This window comes from Natator depressus, chromosome 4 (genome assembly GCF_965152275.1).
Source record: "Natator depressus isolate rNatDep1 chromosome 4, rNatDep2.hap1, whole genome shotgun sequence".
NCBI classification, from domain to species: domain Eukaryota; kingdom Metazoa; phylum Chordata; order Testudines; family Cheloniidae; genus Natator; species Natator depressus.
This window is the reverse complement of record NC_134237.1, coordinates 81,603,008-81,613,668: the sequence shown is the minus strand read 5'-3', so window position 1 is coordinate 81,613,668 and position 10,661 is coordinate 81,603,008.

The following is a 10,661-nucleotide window of genomic DNA, read 5'->3' as shown; positions in this document are numbered from 1 at the left end:
AAGCATACCTTTCAGAAAAAACATCCAATCTGGAATGTAATATTGCCAGTGCTAGAGAATCCACCACAACCCTTGGTAAATAGTTCCAATGGTTAATTACTCTCACTGTTAAAAACGTGCACCTTATTTGCAGTCTGAATTTGTCTGGCTCCAGCTTCCAGCCATTGGAAGCTATACCTTTGTCTGCTAGATTGAAGAGCCCATTATCAAATATTTGTTCCCCATGTAGGTACTTATAGACAGTGATCAAGTCACCCCTTACCCGTCTCTATGTTAAACTATATAGATTGAGCTCCTTGTGTCTATCACAATAAGACATGTTTTCCAATCCCTTAATTATTCTCATAGCGCTTCTCTGAACCCTCTCCAACTTCCCAACATTCTTCCTGAATTGGGGCCAACAGAACAGGACACAATAGTCCTGCAGCAGTTGCACCACTGCCAAATACAGTGGTACTATAACTTCTCTGCTCCTAGGCCAGGTCCCCCTGTTTATGCATCTAAGGTTATGGCTGCACTTGGAGCTGGGGGTGTGAGTCTCAGCTCAAGTAGACCTACTTATGTTTGTCATTAGGCTAGTGTGCTAAAAATAGTAGTGTAGCTGAGGTTGCACAGGCAGGGTGAGCTGTGGCATGGGCTAGCTGCCCTGAGTACAGTCCCACAGGGGTCTGGGAGTGTGTGTAGTCAGGGCAGCTAGCCTGTGTTGCCATTTGTTGAGATGGTGCTAAATTCTTATGAATTGCTGTGATTGATCTGGATAAATGTGGCAAGCATGAGTTTGGTATGGCTTGGTATGTTTGAACCTGCTAGAAGATTTTTGGGACCAGGATTCTCTTAGCATTAGATAAATGGAGTTGTATACTACTGGAGGTGCTGAAAATGCACTGGAATGGCTAACAACAGCTTAATGGGCATGTGTGTTTTAGCTCTGAACTTCGGAATATATCAGCAGAAAAACCTGCTCACAAAGTAAAGAACATGTAAGATCATGCAATCAGTGGGCTTGGTGACATAGCTGACATGGGTCAAAATGACCCTTTTTGGATAACCTCACGCTAAGTGCTTGAGTGAATGATTTATGAGAGGGTAAATTATGGATGAGCTTTGGTCTGTCTGTGTGTTCGCTTTGCAGTCCCTTCCAAAATTATGAAGAAAACCAGTAATAAATGCCTACAAGGCATATTTCTGTGACAAGTGACTCCTTTGAGAACAAAAGGGTATATAAATGCTAAGCAAAGTGAATGAAATCAGTTCAATCCCCAATTAATATCCAGAGGTTCGAGACTGAGAGACGGAAGTCGTCGGGGTAACCGAGATCCTGCCGCGAGGGACCTTAGAACCAGAGGTCATTAGGGTAACCAAGGCCCTGCTTTGAGGGACAGACCAAGTGCCAGAGAGGGGAAAGAAGAAAGAGTAGTAGTCTCCATCTAGAGCTGGTAGATATATCTGCTTTCTTTGCCAATCAGGATACTGTGTAAAGCCAATGTAGTTACTGAGGGTTTAGGCTTGGGGAACTGAGGCTTATGGAAAAGAATGTACACCATGTAACTTTAAGTACATTTGAGTGATTCTCTCTCAAATAAATGACTGTGCATTAAGTGTACTGATTTCCAGATTCTCACTAGTACCGGAAAACCCCTGCTCAACTGTGGGCCATTAAAAGATCCATTTCAACACCATTCACTGCTGCCCGTGCTACCATGGCTACACTACTATTTTTAGAGGGCTAGTGTCATGAGAACTAGCGCAAATATGTCTACTTGAGCTGGGAATCACACCCCCAGCTCCAACTGTAGGTGTAGCCTATGACTTGCATTAGCCCATTTTGCCACAGCATTGCACTAGGAGCTCGTGTTTAGCTGATTACGTCCATGACTCCCCACTTTTGAAAAAAGAATGTATCAACAGGTTTAACCATCCCTCTCAAACTACCAAACAACAGAATGCAGAACTTTTAAAAATGTAAGATTATGCTAAAAATTAAGTGGTACAAAAGCAGGTGTTTCTCAATGAAGGGGAAGAAATTTCACAAATTCCAGCCTGATCCTACAAGCTGATCCTTGTGGTGGACCCTTACTGCTATGCCGGGTCCTATTGCAAGCCCATTAGCAAGAATTTTTAATGAATCTGTAAACTCAGGGGTTGTACCGAATGATTGGAGAATTGCTAACATAGTTCCTATTTTTAAGAGAGGGAAAAAAAGTGATCCGGGTAACTACAGGCCTGTTAGTTTGACATCTGTAGTACGCGAGGTCTTGGAAAAAATTTTGAAGGAGAAAGTAGTTAAGGACATTGAGGTCAATGGTAAATGGGACAAAATACAACATGGTTTTACAAAAGGTAGATCGTGCCAAACCAACCTGATCTCTTTCTTTGAGAAAGTAACAGATTTTTTAGACAAAGGAAACACAGTGGATCTAATTTACCTAGATTTCAGTAAGGCGTTTGATACCGTGCCACATGGGGAATTATTAGTTAAATTGGAAAAGATGGGGATCAATATGAACATTGAAAGGTGGATAAGGAATTGGTTAACAGGGAGACTACAGTGGGTCATACTGAAAGGTGAACTGTCAGGCTGGAGGGAGGTTACCAGTGGAGTTCCTCAGGGATCAGTTTTGGGACCAATCTTATTTAATCTTTTTATTACTGACTTCGGCACAAAAAGTGGGAGTGTGCTAATAAAGTTTGCGGATGATACAAAGCTGGGAGGTATTGCCAATTTAGAGAAGGACCGGGAAATCATACAGGAAGATTTGGATGACCTTGTAAACTGAAGTAATAGGATGAAATTTAATAGTGAGAAGTGCAAGGTGATGCATTTAGGGATTAATAACAAGAATTTTAGTTATAAGCTGGGGACGCATCAATTAGAAGTAACGGAGGAGGAGAAGGACCTTGGAGTATTTGTTGATCATAGGATGACTATGAGCCGCCAATGTGATATGGCCGTGAAAAAAGCTAATGTGGTCTTGGGATGCATCAAGCGAGGTATTTCCAGTAGAGATAAGGAGGTTTTAGTACCATTATATAAGGCACTGGTGAGACCTCATCTGGAGTACTGTGTGCAGTTCTGGTCTCCCATGTTTAAGAAGGATGAATTCAAACTGGAACAGGTACAGAGACGGGCTACTAGGATGATCCTAGGAATGGAAAACCTGTCTTATGAAAGGAGACTCAAGGAGCTTGGCTTGTTTAGCCTAACTAAAAGAAGGTTGAGGGGAGATATGATTGCTCTCTATAACTATATCAGAGGGATAAATACCGGAGAGGGGTAGGAATTTAAGCTCCGTACCAATGTGGACACAAGAACAAATGGATATAAACTGGCCATCAGAAAGTTTAGACTTGAAATTAGATGATGGTTTCTAACCATCAGAGGCATGAACTTTTGGAATAGCCTTCCAAGGGAAGCAGTGGGGGCAAAAGATCTATCTGGCTTTAAGATTAAACTCGACAAGTTTATGGAGGAGATGGTATGATGGGATAACATGATTTTGATAATTAATTGATCTTTAAATATTCATGGTAAATAGGCCCAATGGCCTGTGATGGGATGTTAGATGGGGTGGGATCTGAGTTACTACAGAAAATTCTTTCCTGGGTATCGGAAAAAGAAAAGGAGTACTTGTACATTTGCAAATTGGATACAATTGACTTATGCTTGAATAGAGACTGGGAGTGGTTGAGTCATTATACAAAGTAAAACTATTTCCCCTTGTTTATTCCTCCCCCCTACCCGCACCCCACCCCCACTGTTCCTCAGACGTTCTTGTTAACTCCTGGAAATGTGCTGGAAATGGCCCACCTTGATTATCACTTCAAAAGGTTTTCTCTCCCCCCATCCCACTCTCCTGCTGGTAATAGCTCATCTTAAGTGATCACTCTCCTTACAATGTGTATGATAAACACCCATTTTTTCATGGTCTGTGTGTATATAAATCTCCTCACTGTATTTTCCACTTTATGCATCCGATGAAGTGAGCTGTAGCTCACGAAAGCTTATGCTCAAATAAATTGGTTAGTCGCTAAGGTGCCACAAGTACTCCTTTTCTTTTTGCAAATACAGACTAACACGGCTGCTACTCTGAAACCTTTCCTGGGTATCTGGCTGGTGATCTTGCCCATATGCTCAGGGTTTAGCTGATCGCCATATTTGGGGTCGGGAAGGAATTTTCCCCCAGGGCAGATTGGAAGAGGCCCTGGAGGTTTTTCACCTTCCTCTGTAGCATGGGGTACGGGTCACTTGCTGGAGGATTCCCTGCTCCTTGAAGTCTTTAAACCACAAACTGAGGACTCCAATAGCTCAGACATAGGTGAGAGGTTTTTCGCAGGAGTGGGTGGGTGAGATTCTGTGGCCTGCGTTGTGCAGGAGGTCGGACTAGATGATCATAATGGTCCCTTCTGACCTTAATATCTATGAATCTATGAAACAGTAAATGGGACTCCATACAGGTGCTCTGGCCTGACTTCAGAGTATCAGGGTCTAAGTAAGATTTCTCTCATCCAATACAAGGCAATAAGGAAAATCAAGAGAACATAAGCTCTTTGTGAGGGGAAGGGATTTTGAACCCAGGATGTGTGATTACACCCTCTTATATAGTATAGCTAAGGTATTAAAAACATACTTCCCTGCACTTCTATCACTGACATGAAACACCATGTTCCCAATGGTCATGATTTTATTGGGAATCTGGCAACATCTGTTGTTCTTCAGTCACAGATCCTGGAGTCCAGTGGCTAGATGAGCGACTCAGCTTTTATTTAAAACAAAAAGCAAGTTTCTAGCCCTCCTTGTTGCAGAGTAAAGCTTGAAAATGTGACCACAGTGTCACCATTGGGAAACCCGAAGACAAGCAAAAAGAAACCCCCCAATTTTTTTAAATCATTATTTTGGGGGCCTGACTCATTTTTGAATGCGTGGAGTTGTCAATACTGGAAACGACCAAGAAACCCCTTAATAAGTTATATTTATTTTGTTGTTGTGTGCATAAAGATGGAAATAACAGAATCAAGCATTTTGCAATGTTTTAACAGTATTTAAACACTGAAAAATTTGTCTCCAGTTTGCAGGGCTGAAGCTCAAATTCAGTCAATTTTGAATCAGTGTCATTTCAGCTACTGAGAATAGCTGCTCTAGTGCCACACAAATCTTGAGGACATATCAGTGGGAGAAACAGGGTTAATGAATATAACGGGGAAAAATAGCGGGCGTTGATCCTGTATTCTTTATACAAGGAAAAAAGGCTCAAGCCTGATGATTGTCAGTTATGAAGCATTGGGTTTATAAATATTTTAATAACACCTATAACTTAAAAATATTGTACCAATAAAGTTCCACGAATGCAGGCTCCTCCACGGAGACGTTTTCATATCCTATTTTTATACAGATCGCCTCATCCTCCATTAAAAGAATGTTAAGGCTGCAAAGTCAAACATGCCAAAGTTAGGAAATGCAAGAATTAAGGTTGCCCAGGGCATCCTCAATTCATCCCCTTGTGTGTGTGCAGTGTGAGACAATCTTTAATTAAATGACTGCATATTATTTTTCCAGAGACCTCTGCTTTACTTAGGGCACAGAATGTATGGAGCTCATATACTGAGCAGCTATTCAATTATTTGTGTTTTCCTCATTGTTTGATGTGTCCCTATTTACTGCACATTACTCAAACCCCTGCACACAATTCAAACCTTGCTCTGAAGTCAGAATTATTCATGTCCTCATGGGCTTGTCTATGGTACCCACCATGACAGTAGCTCAGTGCTTCACGAACGGGAATTTATTTCCACAACACTCCTGTGAAGGGAGGGGGAGGGGGAACTGAGTCACAGAGAGATTAAGCAAAAAGAAAGGGAGTACTTGTGGCACCTAAGAGACTAACAAATTTATTTGAGCATAAGCTTTCGTGAGCTACAGCTCACTTCATTGAATGCATTCAGTGGAAAATACAGTGGGGAGATTTACATACACAGAGAACATGAAACAATGGGTGTTACCATACACACTGTAAGGAGAGTGATGACTTAAGTTGAGCTATTACCAGCAGGAAAGCTGGGGCGGGGGGGGGGGGACCTTTTGTAGTGATAATCAAAGTGGGCCATTTCTAGTAGTTGACAAGACTGTCTGAGGAACAGCCGGGGTGGCGGGGGGGGGGGGAGAATAAACATGGGGAAATAGTTTTACTTTGTGTAATGACCCATCCACTCCCAGTCTTTATTCAAGCCTAAGTTAATTGTATCCAGTTTGCAAATTAATTCCAATTCAGCAGTCTCTCGTTGGAGTCTGTTTCTGAAGTTTTTTTGTTGCAGAATTGCAGAGAGATGAAGGTAAAACAAATATTCACCAATTCACCTATGATCTGATTTTTCAGAGCATTTCGCACTATATAGCACTCTGTATATTCAAGAGCCTGTTTGTTCAGTACTTCTGCAAATCAGACCCCCCAGGGACCCAGAAAATGAAGAACACAAAATTAGTAATCACCCATAAAACATTTGGTTTAGGTGACTTGACAGGCATCACAAAGGAACTCTGTGGCAGAGGCTGCAGCATAGTCCGGTTCTCATGGGCAGCGCTCAGCTGCCTTAAGACTGAGACAGTTCTTTTTTTCCCTTCAGTCCCCTGCCTCATTCACTAAACACCTTCCAACTTCTGCAAAAAAGAAAGCAGAGGTTCTACAAACAGCCTTCTTCCCTACACAATCCTGATTCATCACCAGAGCAAGTCCATCCTATGCTCTGAATCAGGCTGGGGCCCAGCTGAAAAAAAAATGGTTTGTGATCCTGTGATTAATCATAATGCATAGTCATTAGGGGACTAAGTTAAGGTTGCACAGGCAACTTTAATTCTGGCATTTTCTATCTTTTGCGTTCTTGGCTTTGTAATGTTATGGTCATTTAAAAGAGGTTTTGTTTTTTGAGCATAGTTTTCTTACTTTTTTTTTTAAAAGTGACAAAAACCCAGAAGATCTGTCATGTGCCATCATATTGGCACCTCCATGAGTCATAAGCAGGGCTTATCCACCACACAGACCTCTGCCACGAGAGCTAAGGCAATAACTGATAACAGTAGTAGTAGGTCATCCTCTCTGTGAATCAGCACTACAGAAAGGTGGGACACTTCGCTAGTGTATTTAACAGCTATTTGCTGGCAGCAGAGGAATGGTGAGCCTCAGGAATCTTGAGGTCCATTCCAGGCTCTGGAGGGGAGTGTGCTGCAGTGGACACAAACTCCGCTGCCTATTTCCCAGGCATGACCCCTTCTGCTCCTCCCCTGCAACCTGTCCCTACCCCTGGCTCCTCATCCAATCCTATACTCCTTTAGCCAGTTTCAGTCTTGTGACCGGGATCCCAGTGGGAGCGAGCTGAGATCACTCAATTAAGGTGAACTGCAAAGAATGGGGCAGACAATCCCCAAAGCTGGTGGATATTTCAATACTCAGATTTACCAAGCCAGCACAAAACAGTTTCTTTATCTCACTGGCTGCCCAGAAGCCAACAACACAATTCCCTTAAAGTAACCCAGCCTCAGACCTCCAGCCAGGTACCCAAGTCAAACATGATGAAGATTTCTGAAAATCTTATTTCATCATATAAAAGAAAAAGGGTCTACCAATCCAAAAGGATCGGACACATTACCTTCCAGGTTATTGAATATTCCAGATCTTACCCAAATATATGCTTACACCCAATTCGTATTAACTAAAGTAAATTTATTAAAAAAAGAGGAGAGAGAGCGTATAGGTTAAAAAAATCAATATATATGCAGACATTCCTGAGGTTCAGATTCATGGCAGAGATGGTGAGCTTTGTAGTTGCACATTCAGGGTGTACCAGCTTACCTGGGATCTCAATCTTGCGACTCACACTTCCCCTGATGAAGCTTAAGCAGATCTGAGATGACAGGATCAGGACCCAAGGATCTTTTATACAATTTCAAGCCTTTGACAGGCCGGAGTCCCTTGGCTTACTATAGGTAATCAGAGAGATTTTGAAATAGGTCCTTCACCGGTAATTAGCTACACAAATTAACATAAGGCAATTGCCTGTTTTTCACCATTTTCAGATGAGCAGCTACACATTTCAAAGAGAGATGAATACAGCAATATCCCGTGTTTCCAGTTCATTTCAATGCTAGGATGTTCTTTTGATCGCTGAATTAACAGAATACAGCTTAGACAGGGCCTGTTGATTACATTGTTGATCCCTGCCCATTTATATGTAAGTACACAAAAACACAAACATTATCTCCCCATATGTCTTTAAGGGTTGAATTTGAGTCATTTATCCTGCAGGATGCTTAGCCCTTTCGGGCCATGCATCACAAATCTCCACTCCTCAGCTTCTCTTCATAGTCCCAATCTCTTTGTCCAGCAGGTCCTTGTGTTACCACTCCAGACTGCCCATCTCAGTGTTCCCGCCCCCATAGTCCCAGTCCCCTTGCCCAGCCATTTCCACTTCCCCCTATCTCACAGCTTCTTAGCTGCAGGCTCTTTGCCTTGCCAGACCCAGTCATCCACTCCCTTCTTCTTATGCTAGTTCTCCTTTTAAAAAAAAACAGATTTGCCTGTTACTTTGGGGTACGCTCATTTATTAGGGTTACTCTTCTGGGGTGGGGGTGTCTGTAATGCTATTAATGTACTGCTTGTGTCACTTGTGTTCTCAAACGGAGCTCTAATTCTCCCTGCTGCAAGTTCCCTCCCAGTGGAGCTATCCTGCAGGACCTACGCTCCGCAGGGCTGAGTTCTTCCAGCCCCAGAATCAGATGAACTCACACACATTAACAGAGCACGTCTGAGAGGACCAGGTTAATCAGCACTCCCAAGGTGACCCCTTATATGTCCCTGGACTCAGGAGTCTGGGTCACGCAAAACTTCCAAGCTGTCACCCTCAAATGCCCTTGGATTCAGCAGACTGGGTCGAACAGCACCTCCAAGCTGTCACCCTCATATGCTGTGGGCACTGTGTAGCCCACAGGATTATTTTGGAAGCTATTATATCCTACTAATCCAGCCAGCAGTATCAATTAATGTGTTTCTTTTTCTGAAATTAATATGTTTTATTCTTATATTTTATCAGTATTAATTCCATGGAATTTAGGATGTGTTGAGGCACCTGTTTCTGAATAATAAGTTTTGCTGAAATGCAAGAAGCCTACTGGCCTGTAAGATCCGGTAAGATCTGCTATATAGTAAAAAGTATAATCAGTTAAGAATATGTCAGCATAAAAGCTGGCAACCTTTGGCACAGATAAGAATGGTTCCTGAATTTTGGGGAACCAAAGGGAGGAACTATCTACAGCACATCACAGGTTTATCCAGCTTCTACATCAATTGGTAACCGCAGGGTACACCACAGCTTGGAGGTCATCAAGAGAGCCTAGGTTGGCAGTTTTGGAATGAGATAATCCTTATTAATATATTTAGAAAGTAAGTGTTATAATCCACTAACCTATAGGAGAAGGATACCCATAAATTTCTTAGCGTACGGAAATAAGATTTGGGTATAGGAGGTTGGGCCTGAATTACATAGGTCAGAATCCTATAAAATACCTTGTAAGAGAGCTCTTAGTAGTTGGGTTCTGCTAAGTTCAGCTCTTCTAAATGCTAAGATCTATCTATCTATTCTATCTTCTATCACACTATCAGCTCAGCTTGTGCAGTATAGTATAACTACTCAACATTCCTAACCATTGGGGAAGCCAGCACCATCGCGTAATCGGGCATGCCAGGAGTGAGGCTGGTCCTGCACCTCCTATTACTGGGTTCTCAAGGAAGGGTGTGAGTATATTAGGTTAAGGTATAAGAAAAATGGTACCACCAGGAGTTTTGGAATTCTTTTACTGTTTTGCAGTTACAAGTTTCATTGCATTTCTTATTTTTATGTTAATTTCAATAAAGGTTTTATCAATTTGGTATTGTCCTCAGCGTACGTGTTCTTGCCAAGCACCCTGAGACTCCTCTCCCAATATAGAACTCTCTGAGTTCTTGAACTCTGTAGTCTGAATTGGTTAAGAGCCTATAAATCTTCTGGTCGGACGCGATCAGTGGCGAGCCATAACAACTAACCCATCAAATTCAGGTCAACAACCGCACCGGAATAGAGTATGCCTGAGCAGGCTGGGTCAAACAGCACTTCCAAGCTGCCCCCTCATATGCCCCAGGTTCAGGACATCCCTATCCCCACTTTCATATTACAGTTGTTCTGGTAGAAGCCCACTTGATGAGCAAACCCACAAGATTTTTGGGCACTGTAGGGATCTTTAGCTTAGGTACGAGGAGCGTTGCTGCAGAGTGAATGGGGAGTCAAAAAAACACAGAGGGGTAGAAGGAGAGAAGCAACCAGCTTAACCATGAAAGTTATTTATTGCCAGGTAATAATCATAGAAGGGGAGCCAAACAAACAAAACAGTTATAATATCAATTCTAACTTAAATTTGATTATAAAAGTCAGGTTTAGAAAACTATAACTGATCAAGGGTCAGAAGGCTATACTGAGACAGAGAGCTGGGTTCTCACCACTTTGTGAAGCTTGACTCAATCAGGGGTCCGAGGTGGTGGTGGTAGCTGAGGGTCTGGAGTGCTGGAGACAGGCAGAGTCCCCAACACGATCAGTCAGGAGAAGATGAAGTCCCAATGGAACTGATGCAGATTTTGGATCAA